The sequence below is a fragment of the Entelurus aequoreus genome, linkage group LG19 (assembly GCF_033978785.1).
Source record: "Entelurus aequoreus isolate RoL-2023_Sb linkage group LG19, RoL_Eaeq_v1.1, whole genome shotgun sequence".
Classification (NCBI taxonomy): domain Eukaryota; kingdom Metazoa; phylum Chordata; class Actinopteri; order Syngnathiformes; family Syngnathidae; genus Entelurus; species Entelurus aequoreus.
Window position 1 is genome coordinate 43,759,514 of NC_084749.1, and position 20,091 is coordinate 43,779,604.

The 20,091-nt window shown below is 40.0% G+C and overlaps 1 protein-coding gene across 1 annotated transcript in view; it reads right to left on the minus strand.

Moving 5' to 3' along the window:
• The window catches only part of bcar3 (BCAR3 adaptor protein, NSP family member), a 270,158-nt gene that overhangs the window by 193,237 nt on the left and 56,830 nt on the right, over nucleotides 1-20,091 (minus strand). The window lies entirely within an intron of this gene.

Sequence of the window (20,091 nt, forward strand, 5' to 3'; positions counted from 1 at the left end):
GTGTCTGTGCTGTCTAGAGCTCGGCAGAGTAACCGTGTAATACTCTTCCATATCAGTAGGTGGCAGCCGGTAGCTAATTGCTTTGTAGATGTCGGGAACATGGTTTAATAATAATAATAATAATAAGAATAGATTTTATTTGTAAAAAGCACTTTACATTGAGTAAACAACCTCAAAGTGCTACAGTGTATTCAAAAATAAATAAAAATAAAAATAAAGATAATAAAAATAAGTAAAAATAAAAACTAGAACAGCCAAATAGCTAGAACTAGTATGCATATATCTAAAAAAAAAAAGTTTTTTTTAAAAAAAGAAGGGGTTTTAAGCCTTTTTTAAAAAGCATTCACAGTCTGTGGTGCCCTCAGGTGGTCAGGGAGAGCGTTCCACAGACTGGGAGCCCGGTCTCCTTACTGTGGGCTTCCTGCAGAAAGTATTGTGTGCTACAATTTGTCGACTAAGGGCCTGATTCACCAAAGATTTGTGTTTACTAAAACTCGATAGCACACGCAAAGCTGATCTGCTAAACGTGTGCAAAGTGTATTGCATCTGTTAAGTGAGCGGAATAGGCCGTGCGATCCATTTTTGCCTCCATTCATTTGCAAACAGTATGCAGATCATCAAAACACCCACAATACTGGGAGGAGAAGATGCAAATATGAATATTTAGCACGTGCAATGTGATCTATCAACACTCTTTATTTGTAAAAAGCACTTTACATTGAGTAAACAACCTCAAAGTGCTACAGTGTATTAAAAAAAAATAAAATAAAAAGATAATTAAAATAAATAAAAATAAAAACTAGAACAGCCTAATAGCTAGAACTAGTATGCATATATCTAAAAAAAGGTTGTTGTTTTTTTTAAAAAGAAGGGTTTTTAAGCCTTTTTTAAAAAGCATCAACAGTCTGTGGTGCCCTCAGGTGGTCAGGGAGAGCCTTCCACAGACTGGGAGCGGCGGCGCAGAAAGCCCGGTCTCCTTACTGTGGGCTTCCTGCAGAAAGTATGGTGTGCTACACTTTGTCGACTAAGGGCCTGATTCACCAAAGATTTGCGTTTACTAAAACTTGATAGCACACGCAAAGCTGATCTACTAAACGTGTGCAAAGTGTATTGCATCTGTTACGTGAGCAGAATAGGCCGTGCGATCCATGTTTGCCTCCGTTCATTTGCAAAAAGTATGCAGGTCATCAAAACACCCACAATACTGGGAGGACAAGATGCAAATATGAATATTTAGCACGTGCAATGTGATCTATCAACACTCTTTATTTGTAAAAAGCACTTTCCATTGAGCAAACAACCTCAAAGTGCTACAGTGTATTAAAAAAATAAAAAATAAAAAAAAGATAATAAAAAAATAAAAACTACAACAGCCTAGTAGCTAGAACTAGTATGCATATATCTAAAAAAAAAGGCTTTTTTTTTAAATAAGGGTTTTTAAGCCTTTTTTGAAAGCATCCACAGTCTGTGGTGCCCTCAGGTGGTCAGGGAGAGCCTCCCACAGACTGGGAGCGGCGGAGCAGAAAGCCCGGTCTTAGCCTGTCCGTGGTCCGGATCATGTTTTTGTTATGTTCTGTTAATTTTGGACTCCTTTAGTTCCTGTTTGTGCACCTCCTGTGTTTGTTTCCATGGTAACTTATTGTTTTCACCTGCCTCTGGTGTTCGGGACGCTCACCTGTCTCTAATCGGAACCATTATTTAAGCCTGCCTTTGCCAGTCAGTCGGCCTGGCGTCATTGTTTGCTTCACGCAACCTACTAGTAAGTCTTGTTTGTTCCCTGCCATAGTTTATGCTAAGTGTTCGCTTCATGCCTTGTCTAAGGAAGTCTTGTTTATTTCATGCCACAGTCAACGTACGTTTTCCTTGTTCATAGTTTATGCTCCTAGTACGATCAGTGCGTTGTGCCTGTTTTTTGTAGTACTTTGATTTTGAGGAATAAATCATGTTTTTACCTGCACGCCGTGTCCGGAATAGTGCGTCTGCCTTCCTGGGAGAACGACCCCGCAGTAAGCTGCAACCCCGCCGGGACACATTCGCCGTTTTCCGTAGTCTTCCCTCGACGGCCAGGTAATACAAAGCACACGCTAACTTTTTTTTATCACATCCACGGGAGCCCGCATTCTCGTTGACTCTCCTTCGACAAATAGACAAAGTTTTCAGTAGGGATGTCCGATAATGGCTTTTTGCCGATATCCGATATTCCGATATTGTCCAACTCTTTAAATACCGATATCAACCGATATCGATATATACAGTCATGGAATTAACACATTATTATGTTTAATTTGGACAACCAGTTATGGTGAAGATAAGGTCCTTTTTTAAAAATATTAATTAAAAAAAATAAGATAAATAAATTAAAAACATTTTCTTGAGTAAAAAAGAAAGTAAAACAATATAAAAACAGTTACATAGAAATTAGTTATTAATGAAAATTAGTCAATTTAAGTGTTAAAGGTTAGTACTATTAGTGGACCAGCAGCACGCACAATCATGTGTGCTTACGGACTGTATCCCTTGCAGACTGTATTGATATATATTGATATATAATGTAGGAACCAGAATATTAATAACAGAAAGAAACAACCCTTTTGTGTGAATGAGTGTAAATGGGGGAGGGAGGTTTTTTGGGTTGGTGCACTAATTGTAAGTGTATCTTGTGTTTTTTATGTTGATTTAATAAAAAAAAATTTAAAAACCCGATACCGATAATAAAAAAAACGATACAGATAATTTCCGATATTACATTTTAAAGCATTTATCGGCCGATAATATCGGCCTGCCGATATTATCGGACATCTCTACTGCACATCATAATGGCAAATACACTTTTCATGTTAAAGGTGTAGAACGTCCGGCGGGCCCGATTGAAAACCTTAACGGGCCGCATGTGGCCCGCGGGCCATATTTTGCCCAGGTCTGGTTTAAGGAGTTATCCGGCTTATTGTAGACATAGCCTAATGCTTAAACCAAAAATAAACAAAAAGGTGAGTGCCCCTAAGAAAAGGCATTGAAGCTTAGGGAATGTTATGCAGAACGGAACTAAAACTGAACTGGCTACAAAGTAAACAAAAACAGAATGCTGGACGACAGCAAAGACTTACAGCGCGTGGAGCTGAGACGGCGTCCACAAAGTACATCCGTCCGTACATGACATGACAAACAACAATGTCCCCACAAAGAAGAATTAAAAACAACTGGAATATTCTTGATTGCTAAAACAAAGCGGGTGCTGGGAAATATCGCTCAAAGGAAGACATGAAACTGCTACAGGAAAATACCAACAAAACAAGAAAGCCACCAAAAATAGGAGCGCAAGACAAGAACTAAAACACTACACACAGGAAAACAGCAAAAAAGTCTAAATAAGTCAGGGGGTGATGTGACAGGTGGTGACAGTACACCTACTTTGAGACAAGAGCTATATTGATGCATGCTTGGTTATGGTTTATATTCATATCCAACAATTGCAAGAACGACTTTTTACTGTCAATATCGGCTGCTGAGTTTCATTTTTTTAATGTTTTCTGTTGGTGGTGTGCCTCCGGATTTTTTCAATGAAAAAAATGTGCCTTGGCTCCGAAAAGGTTGAAAAACACTGCTCTAAGCCAGTGTTTTTCAACCACTGTGCTGTGAGATACTGTCTGGTGTGCCGTGGAAGATGGTCTAATTTCACCTATTTGGGTTAAAAAATATGTTTTGCAAAGCAGTAATTATAGTCTGCAAATGATGTGTTGTTGTTGAGTGTCTGTGTTGTCTAGAGCTCGGCAGAGTAACCGTGTAATACTCTTCCATATCAGTAGGTGGCAGCCGCTAGCTAATTGCTTTGTAGATGTGGGAAACAGCGGGAGGCAGGGTGCAGGTAAAAAGGTGTCTAATGCTTAAACCAAAAATAAACAAAAGGTGAGTGCCCCAAAGAAAAGGCATTGAAGCTTAGGGAAGGCTATGCAGAAAACTGATGGCTGCAAAGTAAACAAAAACAGAATGCTGGACGACAGCAAAGACTTACTACGGAGCAAAGACGGCGTCCACAATGTACATCCGAACATGACAAGACAATCAACAATGTCCCCACAAAGAAGGATACAAACAACTGAAATATTCTTGACTGATAAAACAAAGTAGATGCGGGAAATATCGCTCAAAGGATGACATGAAACTGCTATAGGAAAACACCAAAAAAAGACAAAAAGCCACCAAAATAGGAGCGCAAGACAAGAACTGAAACACTACACACAGGAAAAGAGCAATAAACTCAAAATAAGTCAAGGCGTGATGTGACAGGTGGTGACAGTACACCTACTTTGAGACAAGAGCTATAGTGATGCATGCTTGGTTACGGTTTAAAGTCATATCCAGTTTTCTGCTGGTGGTGTTCTTTCGGATTTTTTCAATGAAAAAAATGTGCCTTGGCTCAAAAAAGGTTGAAAAACACTGCCCTAAACAGCCTCATATTTCATTGCTCCCACTCTTTTTGGGCATCTTCTCTTACCCCGGGGTCGGACGCCCCCAAGAAGTCTCAGAGGTTATGTAATGTAATGTTGCCAGGCCGGGCCACTGTTCAGTCTTGTTTGAGCAAGGAAGTTTAACCACTTGACTCAGTGTTGACTAAGGTATAAATCAGCTGACTCAGAGGGTTGAAAGTATTTTTACGGCAGAGTGGAAGGATGAGTTCCCCTGCATTGTCTAGAGTCAAAAATATCAGATGAATAACAGACAAGGCATACAAGCCTGGTTAAACTTTGCCAGAAACCTGCTCGGTGGCCTAGTGGTTCGAGTGTACGCCCTGAGATCGGTAGGTTGTGAGTTCAAACCCCGGCCGAGTCATACCAAAGACTATACAAATGGGACCCTTTACGTCCCTGCTTGGCACTCAGCATCAATGGTTGGAATTTCGTATTGTGAGGCACATGCACTAACCCCTATACCACCATGCTGCCCGGTTTTATGAATTAATGTAACAATATTGTTCAGTATTAAATGGGGGACAGGTCTGGACTACAGGCAGGCCAGTCTAGTACCCTTACTCTTTTACTGTGAAGCCACGCTGTTGTAAAGCGTGCAGAATGTGGCTTGGCATTGTTTTGCTGAAATAAGCAAAACAATCTAGTCAGTCTATTATAATCATATAACATGTGAATAATATAAATACAGTCTATTATACAGCATTATTCACAAGTGAATAATATAAATACAGTCTATTATAGAGCATTATTCATGCGTGAATAATATAAACACAGTTTGTTATACAGCATTATTCACATGTGAATAATATAAATACAGTCTATTATACAGCATTATTCACATGTGAATAATATATATACAGTCTATTATACAGCATTATTCACACGTAAATAATATAAATACAGTCTATTATACAGCATTATACACATGTGAATAATATAGATACAGTCTATTATACAGCATTATTCCCATGTGAATAATATAAATACAGACTATTATTAAGCATTATTCACAAGTGAATAATATAAATACAGTCTATTTTACAGCATTATTCACATGTGAATAATATAAATACAGTCTAATATACAGCATTATTCACAAGTGAAAAATATAAATACAGTCTATTATACAGCATTATTCACATGTGAATAATATAAATACAGTCTATTATACAGCATTATTCACATGTGAATACTATAAATACAGTCTATTATACAGCATTATTCACAAGTGAATAATATAAATACAGTCTATTATACAGCATTATTCACATGTGAATACTATAAATACAGTCTATTATACAGCATTATTCACATGTGAATAATATAAATACAGTCTATTATACAGCATTATTCACATGTGAATACTATAAATACAGTCTATTATACAGCATTATTCACAAGTGAATAATATAAATACAGTCTATTATACATCATTATTCACATGTGAATAATATAAATACAGTCTATTATACAGCATTATTCACATGTGAATAATATAAATACAGTCTAATATACAGCATTATTCACAAGTGAAAAATATAAATACAGTCTATTATACAACATTATTCACATGTAAATAATATAAATACAGTCTAATATACAGCATTATTCACATGTGAATACTATAAATACAGTCTATTATACATCATTATTCACAAGTGAATAATATAAATACAGTCTATTATACAGCATTATTCACAAGTGAATAATATAAATACAGTCTATTATACAGCATTATTCACATGTGAATAATATAAATACAGTCTATTATACAGCATTATTCACATGTGAATACTATAAATACAGTCTATTATACAGCATTATTCACATGTGAATAATATAAATACAGTCTATTATACAGCATTATTCACATGTGAATAATATAAATACAGTCTATTATACAGCATTATTCACAAGTGAATAATATAAATACAGTCTATTATACAGCATTATTCACATGTGAATAATATAAATACAGTCTATTATACAGCATTATTCACATGTGAATAATATAAATACAATATATTATACAGCATTATTCACATGTGAACAATATAAATACAGTCTATTATACAGCATTATTCACAAGTGAAAAATATAATTACAGTCTATTACACAGCATTATTCACATGTGAATAATATAAATACAGTCTATTATACAGCATTATTCACATGTGAATAATATAAATACAGTCTATTATACAGCATTATTCACATGTGAATAATATAAACACAGTTTATTACACAGCATTATTCACATGTGAATAATATAAATACAGTCTATTATACAGCATTATTCACATGTGAATAATATAAATACAGTCTATTATACAGCATTATTCACATGTGAATAATATAAATAATAATGATAACGTTGCTTGGATGGTGTCAGGACGAGGGTTTTTTCGCAGCTTACTGCGAGGATTGTTCTCCCGGGATGCAATTGGACTACACTGGACAAGGCTTGAAGGTAGGAACATTATTTAATTATTAAAATTTAAAGTACTACAAAAAGCGCTCAAGGCGAAGACAAGCTTAAAGCAGGAAACAAAAGCTAAGACTTAGCATAAACTATGGACATGAACCATGAAACTAAAAACATGAAAAAAACTCACTAAACTGTGGCTTGAAACAAATAGCAAGAACTATAGACATAAAACAAAAAGACTTACATGGACACGGCATGAATCGCACAGCATGAACTATGGCAAGAAAAGTCAAAACAGAGCAATGTCGCCAGGCCGACTACCTGGCAAAACAGGCTTAAATAATAGTCTCTGATTAGAGCAGGTGCATGAGTCAAACACATGAGACAGGTGAAACTAATCAGTCGTCATGGAAACTAAAACAAACAAGGGTGCACAAAAACAGGAACTAATGAAGTCCAAAACTAACAGAACATAACTAAAGAAAACATGACATCTAGACCACATATCATGACAGATGGCAACATACGGTAGGTTGCTCCAAAACCTGTATGTACCTTTCAGCATTAATGGTGCCGTCACAGATGTGTAAGTTACCCATGTCTTGGGCACTAATACACCCCCATACCATCACACATGCTGGCTTTTCAACTTTGCACCTATAACAGTCCGGATGGTTCTTTTCCGGTTTGGTCCGGAGGACACGATGTCCACAGTTTCCAAAAACAATTTGAAATGTGGACTCGTCAGACCACAGAACACTTTTCCACTTTGCATCAGTCCATCTTAGATGAGCTCGGGCCCAGCGAAGCCGGCAGCGTTTCTGGGTGTTGTTGATATAATGGCTTTGGCTTTGCATAGTAGAGTTGCACTTACAAATGTAGCACGGAACTGTGTGTTTCTGAGTCCATGTGGTGATATCCTTTACACACTGATGTTGGTTTTTGATGCAGTACCGCTTGAGGGATCGAAGGTCACAGGCATTCAATGTTACGTGCAGTGATTTCTCCAGATTCTCTGAACCTTTTGATGATATTACGGAGCGTAGATGGTGAAATCCCTAAATTCCTTGCAATAGCTCATTGAGAAATGTTGTTCTTAAACTGTTCAACAATTTGCTCAGGCATTTGTTGACAAAGTGGTGACCGTCGCCCCATCCTTGTTTGTGAATGACTGAGCATTTCATGGAAGCTGCTTTTATACCCAATCATGGCACCCACCTGTTCCCAATTAACCCGTTCACCTGTGGGATGTTCCAAATAAGTCTTTGACGAGCATTCCTCAACTTAATAAAATACTTCATTTTTTTTTTACTAAATGCAAATAATTATTTCGATTTTGACAGGAAAAAAATGCATCTTTTAAACGTTATTATCTAATCATGCCAAATATTACATTATTAAACGGTGTATTACGAATATAGGTTAGTAGAGATAAAAAAAATAAAAATAAGCAATAAGCAATCAATCAATGTTTACTTATATAGCCCTAAATCATGAGTGTCTCAAAGGGCTGCACAAGCCACAACGACATCCTCGGCTCGGATCCCACATTTGCTTGTCACCTTTATGTATGATTTTTATCCATTAATTTGTACAAAACCTAAAACCAGTGAAGACCCGACGTCCACAGTTTCCAAAAACAATTTGAAATGTGGACTCGTCAGACCACAGAACACTTCCCCACTTTGCATCAGTCCATCTTAGATGAGCTCGGGGCCCAGCGAAGCCGGCGGCGTTTCCGGGTGTTGTTGATAAATGGCTTTGGCTTTGCATAGTAGAGTTTTAAGTTGCGCTTACAGATGTAGCGACAAACTGTAGTTACTGACAGTGGTTTTCTGAAGTGTTCCTGAGCCCTTGTGGTGATATCCTTTACACACTGATGTCGCTTTTTGATGCAGTACCCCCTGAGGGATCGAAGGTCTGTAATATAATCGCCTACGTGCAGTGATTTCTCCAGATTCTCTGAAACTGTTTATGATATTACGGACTGTAGATGGTGAAATCCCTAAATTCCTTGCAATAGCTGGTTGAGAAATGTTGTTCTTAAACTGTGCGACAAGTACCTTTTTTGCCACTTGTGCCAGCTTTTTGTGAAACATATTGCAGGCATCAAATTACAAATGAGCTAATATTTGCAAAAAATAACAAAGTTTACCGGTTCGAACGAAGGATTTGCAAACCATTGTATTCTGTTTTTATTTACCATTTACACAACGTGCTAACTTTACTGGTTTTGGGTTTTGTATATTAGTGACTGACCGGAGAGTTCAGAGTTTCCGGTTTTTTACAATTCAGCACATCTTCCTCGTCCGCTCTTTCCACATCCAGTATGGCGGGGAGGTCGACGAATGACGAATGATTCAGCGCTGAATGCAACGTGTACATGTTGCATTCTCTATGTCAGTGCTTGAGTTTGATTTGGATGGAGACCTCTTCTGCCTATCTTAGGAATGCCCGCCACGTTGCGTTAACATCAGACTAAAAGCTGATACATGTTGGCCACTCTTTGTTAGCTTGTTTGAAAAAAAAAGACCATATTTTATAACCTCCTCCAACCTCCGAGGACAAAGCTACGAACTGTCTTTGAAACACTCTCCCTGACCACCTGAGGGCACCACAGACTGTGGATGCTTTTAAAAAAGGCTTAAAAACCGTTTCTTTTTAGATATATGCATACTAGTTATAGCTATTTGGCTGTTCTAGTTTTAATTTTTATTTATTTCTATTATCTTTAAAAAATAATAATACTAATACACTGTAGCACTTTGAGGTTGTTTACTCAATGTAAAGTGCTTTTTACAAATAAAATCTATTATTATTATTATTATTTATTTATTTTTTCGGACCATAGGGCGCATTATAGGAGTCATATTATGATTTTTTTCTAAATTGAATACACTACCTTGTGGTCTACATAACATTTAATAGTGGTTCTTTGGTGAAAGTTTTGCATGGATCACTTTCTGAGCGTCTCTTCAGGATGCGCCGTTTTGTGGGCGGTCTTATTTACGTGGCTCACCTTCGGCAGCGTCTTCTCCCCGTCCATCTTTGTTGTAGCGGTGTAGCGTGCAAGGATGGGAGTGGAAGAAGTGTCAAAAGATGGCGCTAACTGTTCTAATGACATTCAGACTTTACTTCAACCAATAAGGGAGCAGCATCTCCTCATCCGGAAACAACAACAACACAGGAAATGTGTCCCGTGAAAAACTGTCCGACCGGAACTCTCTAATAACTAAAGTTCCTTGGGTGAATAATATTAACTCACTACACCGGTATGTTTTAGCGCTTTTATGGCGAGTTTACTGACAGATATAAGTAAGAACTTTACACTACTTTATATTAGATATGGCAACAGCGGAGGATGAATGTCCCATAACAAGAAGATAGAGAAAAAGAAGACTACGGCGTGGTAAAGGACTACAAAGGCGGACTCGCACACATTTTCAGGATTTATGCAGATCCCAAATACAGATCAGCAGGTACCAGAAGGTAAGAAAAGTTGGTTTTGCATAATATTGCGAAACAAAACGCCAGATAATGTCTGCTATTTCTGTCAGTGCCATTTTGCGGTCCTTATACACACACCATAATAATACTCCTATGTTTAATGCGCCGGCAATCCATCAAGCGGTGCGGCTTCATAGCTTACCGAAGTCGTACTAAAAACATTTTGACAGATTTTTGAGCGCCGTGTGTAATGTTCTATATTCTCAACGGAACATTTAAAGTGTTGGTGTTGTTTACTTGAGTCATATTGCCATCATAGTCAAGCTTGCACTTATCTCTTATGTGTGACTGCCATCTACCGGTCACACTTATCATTACACCATGTACCAAATAAAATAGCTTTGAGGTGGGTAAGCTCGACCAAACTTATTCCCTACATTTTGAGAAAAAAACGATTTTAAAAGTGCGCCTTATAGTCGGGAAAATACGGTATAGGGATCTATTCCTTTGCATAGTTAGATTTGTTTGCTCATATCTGCGTTTTGCAGGAATACATAGGCCCCTTTTGGACTCAGATTTACTGGCATCTTCTTGCAGTTTACACGTGTCTCTTATGTATGGCTGCCATCTACTGGTCACACTTATCATTACACCACGTACCAAATAAAATTGCTTCGAGGTCGGTAAGCACAACCAAAATCATGCCGTACATTGGGCGCACTGTTGAGTTTTGAGAAAATGTAAGGATTTTAAGTGCGCCTTATAGAAAAAATACGGTATTGAAAAGTTTTTCTTTGAATATATTTTTCCTCTTAGTAGAAATTCCTTCCATGTGAATCAAATCTTAAGTACAAATATCTAAAGTAAACTTGAGTAAGTTTTTTGGAGTGTATCTTACAGTACATGTGAATTCATACAGGCATGTTAAAACACCTGGCATTTTTGTGTGTGGGAGGGTGGTACTTCCAGGAACTTTTACAGTGAGTCAGGGCTATAATCACCATAGGGCACCCCCACCTTCTGCTTTTTTTTTTTGCTGTTAGAATAAAATAGAATATAATAGAATAGAATAGAAAGTACGTTATTGATCCCTGGGGGAGATTCAGCACCACAGTTCGCTCACAATAAACACTTAGGTATTTTTTACATGTGAATAATATAAATACAGTCTATTATACAGCATTATTCACATCTGAATACTATAGATAAAGTCTATTATACAGCATTATTCACATGTGAATAATATAAATACAGTCTATTATACAGAATTATTGACATGTGAATAATATAAATGCAATGTATTATACAGCATTATTCACATGTGAATAATATAAATACAGTCTATTATACAGCATTATTCACAAGTGAATAATATAAATACAGTCTATTATACAGCATTATTCACTTGTGAATAATATAGATACAGTCTATTATACAGCATTATTCACAAGTGAATAATATAAATAAAGTCTATTATACAGCATTATTCACAAGTGAATAATATAAATACAGTCTATTACACAGCTATATTCACATGTGAATAATATAAATACAGTCTATTATACAGCATTATTCACAAGTAAAAAATATAAATACAGTCTATTATACAGCATTATTCACATGTGAAAAATATAAATACAGTCTATTTTACAAAATTATTAACATGTGAATAATATAAATACAGTCTATTATACAGCATTATTCACATGTGAATAATATAAATACAGTCTATTATACAGCATTATTCACATGTGAATAATATAAATACAGTCTATTATACAGCTATATTCACATGTGAATAATATAAATACAGTCTATTATACAGCATTATTCACTTGTGAATAATATAGATACAGTCTATTATACAGCATTATTCACAAGTGAATAATATAAATAAAGTCTATTATACAGCATTATTCACAAGTGAATAATATAAATACAGTCTATTACACAGCTATATTCACATGTGAATAATATAAATACAGTCTATTATACAGCATTATTCACAAGTAAAAAATATAAATACAGTCTATTATACAGCATTATTCACATGTGAAAAATATAAATACAGTCTATTATACAGCATTATTCACATGTGAATAATATAAATACAGTCTATTATACAGCATTATTCACATGTGAATAATATAAATACAGTCTATTATACAGCTATATTCACATGTGAATAATATAAATACAGACTATTATACAGCATTATTCACAAGTGAATATTATAAATACAGTCTATTATACAGCATTATTCACATGTGAATAATATAAATAGAGTCTATTATACAGCATTATTCACATGTGAATAATATAAATACAGTCTATTATACAGCATTATACACATGTGAATAATATAGATACAGTCTATTATACAGCATTATTCCCATGTGAATAACACAAATACAGTCTATTTTACAGCATTATTCACATGTGAATGATATAAATACAGTCTATTATACAGCATTATTCACAAGTAAAAAATATAAATACAGTCTATTATACAGCATTATTCACATGTGAAAAATATAAATACAGTCTATTATACAGCATTATTCACATGTGAATAATATAAATACAGTCTATTATACAGCATTATTCACATGTCCATCCATCCATCCATCTTCAACCGCTTATCCGGAATCGGGTCGCGGGGACAGCAGCTCCAGCAAAGACCCCCAGACTTCCCTCTCCAGAGCAACATTTGCGACTTCCTCCTGGGGAATCCCGAAGCGTTCCCAGGCCAGAGAGGAGATGTAATCCCCCCATCTGGTCCTTGGTCTGCCGCGGGGCCTCCTCCCAGTGGGACGTGCAACGAGGACCTCCCTAGGGAGACGCTCGTGAGGCATCCGCACGAGATGCCCGAACCACCTAAGCTGGCTCCTTTCCAAGCGAAGGAGCAGCGGCTCTACTCCGAGTCTCTCTCGGGTGACTGCACTTCTCACCCTATCTCTAAGGGAGATGCCAGCCACCCTTCTGAGGAAACTCATTTCGGCCGCTTGTATCCGCGATCTTATTCTTTCGGTCATTACCCACACTTCATGACCATAGGTGAGAGTAGGAATGTAGATAGCTCGGTAGACCGAGAGCTTTGCCTTCTGGCTCAGCTCCCGTTTCGTCACAACAGTGCGGCAGAGAGACTGCAATACTGCCCCAGCTGCTCCGATTCTCCGGCTGATTTCCTTCTCCATCTTTCCCTCACTCGTGAACAAGACCCCAAGATACTTAAACTCCTCCACCTGGGACAGAGTCCTGTCCCCTACCCGGACTGTACAAACCATCGGTTTCCTGCTGAGAACCATGGCCTCAGATTTGGAGATGCTGATCCTCATTCCAGCCGCTGAACACTCGGCTGCGAACCGATCCAGTGAGAGCTGAAGGTCACGAACCGAAGGTGCCATCAGGACCACATCATCTGCAAACAGCAGTGACGCAACCTTTAGCCCCCCGAGACGTATACCCTCTCCGCCATGGCCACGACTCCGCCTAGAAATCCTGTCCATGAAAATCACAAACAGGATAGGTGACAGAGCGCAGCCCTGGCGGAGACCAACCCCCACTGGAAACGGATCCGACTTACATCCAAGCACCCGGACACAACTCTCGCTTTGGTTGTACAGAGATTGGATGGCCCTCAACAGGGTTCCCCTCACTCCGTACTCCCTCAGCACCTCCCACAAGATCTCCCGAGGGACGCGGTCATACGCCTTCTCCAAATCCACAAAACACATGTAGACTGGATAGGCATACTCCCAGGCCCTCTCCAGGATTCCCGCAAGCGTAAAGAGTTGGTCAGTTGTTCCACGACCAGGACGGAATCCACATTGCTCCTCTTGAATCTGAGGTTCGACTATCGGCCGGACCCTCCTTTCCAGTACCTTGGCGTAAACTTTCCCAGGGAGGCTGAGTAGTGTGATACCCCTGTAATTAGCACACACCCTCTGGTCCCCCTTTTTGAAAAGGGGAACCACCACCCCAGTCTGCCACTCCCTCGGCACTGTCCCAGACTTCCACGCAATGTTGAAAAGGCGTATCAACCAAGACAGCCCATCAACACCCAGAGCCTTCAGCATTTCTGGACGGATCTCGTCAACCCCCGGAGCTTTGCCACTGTGGAGTTGTCTAACTACCTCAGTGACTTCACTCCGAGAGATCGACGTCGATCCCCCATCATCCTCAGGCCCTGCTCCTATCAGGGAGGGTGTGTCTGATGTATTTGGGTTCAGGAGTTCCTCAAAGTGCTCTTTCCAACGCCCCACGACTTCCTCACTTGAAGTCAGCAAAGTCCCATCCTTGCCGTACACAGCTTGGATGGTTCCCTGCTTCCCCCTCCTGAGGTGCCGTATGGTCTTCCAGAACAGCTTTGGTGCCGCCCGATAGTCCTTCTCCATGGATTCCCCGAACTGCTCCCACACCCTCTGCTTAGCCTCGTCCACAGCCACGGCCGCTGCCCTTCGGGCCCGCCGGTACCTTGCAACTGCCTCCGGAGTCCCCTGGGATAACATACCCCGGTAGGACTCCTTCTTCAGTCGGACGGCTTCCCTGACCACCACTGTCCACCAGGGTGTTCGAGGGTTACCGCCCCTTGAGGCACCTAAGACCTTCTGGCCACAGCTCGCATCTGCAGCTTTAGCAATAGAGGCTTTGAACATTGCCCATTCCTGTTCAATGTCCCCAACCTCCACAGGGATGGCAGAGAAGTCCCGCCGGAGGTGTGAGTTGAAGTCCTTCCGGACAGAGGACTCCTCCAAACGTTCCCAGTTCACCCGCACTACACGCTTGGGTTTGCCAGGTCTGTCCAGAGGTTTCCCCCGCCATCTAACCCAACTCACCACCAGATGGTGATCAGTTGACAGTTCAGCCCCTCTCTTCACCCGAGTGTCCAAAACATACGGCCTCAGATCAGCTGATACGATTACAAAATCGATCATTGATCTTTGGCCTAGGGTGCTCTGGTACCAGGTACACCTATGAGCATCCTTATGCTTGAACATGGTGTTTGTTATCGCAAGTCCGTGACTAGCACAGAAGTCCAATAACAATCCACCACTCAGGTTCAGATCAGGGAGACCGTTCCTCCCAATCACGCCAGTCCAAGTATCACTGTCATTGCCCACGTGCGCGTTGAAGTCCCCCAGCAAGACTATGGAATCCCCTGCCGGCGCCCCATACAGGACCCCATGCAAGGTATCCAAGAAGGCTGAATACTCTGAACTCCTGTTTGGTGCGTATGCACAAACAACAGTCAGAGTTTTCCCCCCTCCAACCCTAAGGCGAAGGGAGGCGACCCTCTTGTCCACTGGGGTGAACTCCAACGTACAGGCACTCAGCCGGGGACTCGTGAGTATCCCCACACCCGCCTGTGCCCTCACACCCTGAGCAACTCCAGAAGTGAACAAGGTCCATCCCTTGTCCAGGAGTGTGGTTTCAGAGCCCTTGCTATGCGTAGAGGTAAGCCCCACCAGATCCAACCGGTAGCGCTCCACCTCTCGCACCAGCTCAGGCTCCTTCCCCACCAGCGTAGAGACGTTCCACGTCCCGAAAGTCAGCCTCTGCTGCCCCGAATTGGTCCGTCCGGAGCCTCCACTTTCACCGCCATCCACTTGGCAGCGCACCCGACCCCACTGGTTCCGACCGCGGGTGGTGGGCCCACGTGGCAGAGAAGATGGCGTGTCCACGTAGCTTCTTCGGGCTGTGCCCGGCCGGGCTCCGTGGCAAGCCCGGCCACCAGGCGCTCGCTGACGAGCCCTACCTCCGGGCCTAGCTCCGGAGGAGGGCCCCGGGCTTCCTCCGGGCCGGGTAACGCATCCTCTTTTAGTGTAGTTCATGGGGGGTATCGTAACCCTGATGGGGGGGGCATTCGGGTGCTACACCTTGCCCAAGGGTGACCCGGAACTATGTAAGGCAGGGGCGTTCAACTCCCTGAGGCTTAATACAAGCCCACATACCCTCACACATGTGAATAATATAAATACAGTCTATTATACAGCTATATTCACATGTGAATAATATAAATACAGACTATTATACAGCATTATTCACAAGTGAATATTATAAATACAGTCTATTATACAGCATTATTCACATGTGAATAATATAAATAGAGTCTATTATACAGCATTATTCACATGTGAATAATATAAATACAGTCTATTATACAGCATTATACACATGTGAATAATATAGATACAGTCTATTATACAGCATTATTCCCATGTGAATAACACAAATACAGTCTATTTTACAGCATTATTCACATGTGAATGATATAAATACAGTCTATTATACATTCAAGTCCAGTCAAAAAGGAACATATGCATTATACAGTCTGATAAATGTTAAATGTATACTACATATGCATCTACATAATATGTTGTGCTACACACATTACACAAGATTTTCTTTATATTTGTGTGGCAAAGGTAGTTACATTTAGGATCATGTCATTTTATTATGAATACTGAAAGTGCTGAGCAGATGCTAGCGTTCTACTTTTGTGGACAATGGATAAATAAATAAACGGGGAAAGGTGTGACATTGCATTCCCTCACAAAGACCCGGAGTATTTTTAGAGGTTTTATGCTCGATCCAGAATGAATTGCTCTGCACAGGAAGTCAGCGAGTTCAAAGCTGTACCTACAACCTGAGAAAAGTCGAAAAGACCAAAAACAATTCATTATTTTTGCTGCGTTTTTGTATAAACAATACTTGTAGGGTATGCTCACTCCATTACGGCAATTTCCTGTACTTCCTGTTAACGTGTCCAATGTGCTCAGGCCAAGCCCTGCTTTTGGCGCGTGGGCACTCAACCCTCAACAAACTGGCACAAAGCCTGGCTGAGTCAGTTCCCAAGACTGACTGCCAAAGGGCAAAAAGATGGAGCCTCCACAAGCACGATGACTTCATTTGAATCAATTGGAGCTCACCAAAAGTGGAGTGCCTTTGTTTATATATTTTATATATTCTTATATATTTTTTTAATTACAGTCGAGGTCAAAAGTTGACATACACTTGTAAAGAACATCATGTCATGGATGTCTTGATTTTCCAATTATTTCTACAACTCTCTTTTTTTTATTATTATTATTTTTTTATTTAATTTTATTTTTTTAAATAATGTCCTGCCCAGCTTCTCAGGCAAATCATATAGTAGTCATATAGTAACTCTCATTTTTTTCTGATAGTGATTGGAGCACATACTTGTTGGTCACAAAAAAAACATTCATGAAGTTTGGTTCTTTTATTAAATTATTATGGGTCTACCGAAAATGGGTCAAAAGTATACATACAGCAATGTCAATATTTGATTACATGGACGTTGACATCACATGGACAAAGATAAGACCTTCTGGAGGAAAGTTCTGTGGTCAGATTAAAACAAAAATTGAGCTGTTTGGCCACAATACTGTCATGTCTGTGATCATGTTTAGTTTAGTTATGTTTTGCTTGGTTTTTGGACACTTTTTAGTTCTTGTTTTCACTCCCTTGCTCTGTCACCATAGCAACCATTAGTTTCACCTGGTTCACATCCTGGTTCACATTTTGAGTCACGCACCTGTTTTCACTAATCATGTCACCAGTATTTAAAGGCCTACTGAAAGCCACTACTACCGACCACGCAGTCTGATAGTTTATATATCAATGATGAAATCTTAACATTGCAACACATGCCAATACGGCCGGGTTAACTTATAAAGTGACATTTTAAATTTCCCGCGACACTTCCGGTTGAAAACGTCTATGTATGATGACATATGCGCGTGACGTCACGGAGAGAACGGAAGTATTCGGACCCCATTGGATCCAATACAAAAAAGCTCTGTTTTCATCCCAAAATTCCACAGTATTCTGGACATCTGTGTTGGTGAATCTTTTGCAATTTGTTTAATGAACAATGGAGACTGCAAAGAAGAAAGCTGTAGGTGTGATCGGTGTAGTAGCGGCTGGCTGCAGCAACACAACCAGGAGGACTTTGACATGGATAGCAGACGCGCTAGCCGCCGACCTCACCTTGACTTCCTCCGTCTACGGGCCGCCGACCGCATCAGTGATCGGGTGAAGTCCTTTGTCGCTCCGTCGATCGCTGGAACGCAGGTGAGCACGGGTGTTGATGAGCAGATGAGGGCTGGCTGGCGTAGGTGGATCGCTAATGTTTTTATCATAGCTCTGTGAAGTCCCGTTGCTAAGTTAGCTTCAATGGCGTCGTTAGCAACAGCATTGTTAAGCTTCGCCAGGCTGGAAAGCATTAACCGTGTAGTTACATGTCCATGGTTTAATAGTATTGTTGATCTTCTGTCTATCCTTCCAGTCAGGGGCTTATTTATTTTGTTTCTATCTGCATTTGAGCCCGATGTTATCACGTTAGCTCTGTAGCTAAAGTGTTTCGCCGATGTATTGTCGTGGAAATAAAAGTCACTGTGAATGTCCATTTCGCGTCCTCGACTCTCATTTTCAAGAGGATATAGTATCCGAGGTGGTTTGAAATACAAATCCGTGATCCACAATAGAAAAAGGAGAAAGTGTGGAATCCAATGAGCCAGCTTGTACCTAAGTTACGGTCAGAGCGAAAAAAAATACGTCCTGCACTGCACTCTAGTCCTTCACTCTCACGTACCTCATACACAAATCTTTCATCCTGGCTCAAATTAATGGGGTAATCGTCGCTTTCTCGGTCCAAATCTCTCTCGCTGCTGGTGTAAACAATGGGGAAATGTGAGGAGCCTTTCAACCTGCGACATCACGCTACTTCTGGTACAGGCAAGGCTTTTTTATCAGCGACCAAAAGTTGCAAACTTTATCGTCGATGTTCTCTACTAAATCCTTTCAGCAAAAATATGGCAATATCGCGAAATGATCAAGTATGACACATAGAATGGATCTGCTATCCCCGTTTAAATAAAAACAATTCATTTCAGTAGGCCTTTAAGCTTGTTGTTGCCAGGCAGTCGGCCTGGTGACATCATCCTTACTACCTCTGTTTACCTCTGCTACCTTTCATTCCAAGCCATAGTTTCATGCCATAGTTTTCGTGCTGTTTCACGCCACAGTAAGTGTTGTTTTTGTTTTCATGTTCATAGTCTCTGCCTTTGTGCAAGTTTTTGTTTCACTAGCCAAGTTTTGTACTTCCGCCTTGTGCGCGCTTTTCGTTTGTTCTTTTTGTTAGTGTAAAAATAAACATGTCCTCACCTTCACGCCTTGCCCGCGCCAACTTTCTTTTGCGTTCCGGGAAAACACAACACCCCAAGGTCCACGTATTGACAAAGACCCAGCAATATGTTTGGAGGTGAAAAGGTGAGGCCTTTAATCCCAGGAACACCATTCATACCATCAAGCATGGTGGTGGTAGTATTATGCACTGATAAAGTGATTGGAGCACATACTTGTTGGTCACAAACAACATTCATGAAGTTTGGTTCTTTTATGAATTTATTATGGGTCTACTGAAAATGTGAGCAAATGTGCTGGGTCAAAAGTATACATACAGCAATGTTAATATTTGCTTACATGTCCCTTGGCAAGTTTCACTGCAATAAGGCGCTTTTGGTAGCCATCCACAAGCTTCTGCTTGAATTTTTGACCACTCCTCTTGACAAAATCGGTGCAGTTCAGCTAAATGTGTTGGTTTTCTGACATGGACTTGTTTCTTCAGCATTGTCCACACGTTTAAGTCAGGACTTTGGGAAGGCCCTTCTAAAACCTTAAATCTAGCCTGATTTAGCCATTCCTTTACCACTTTTGACGTGT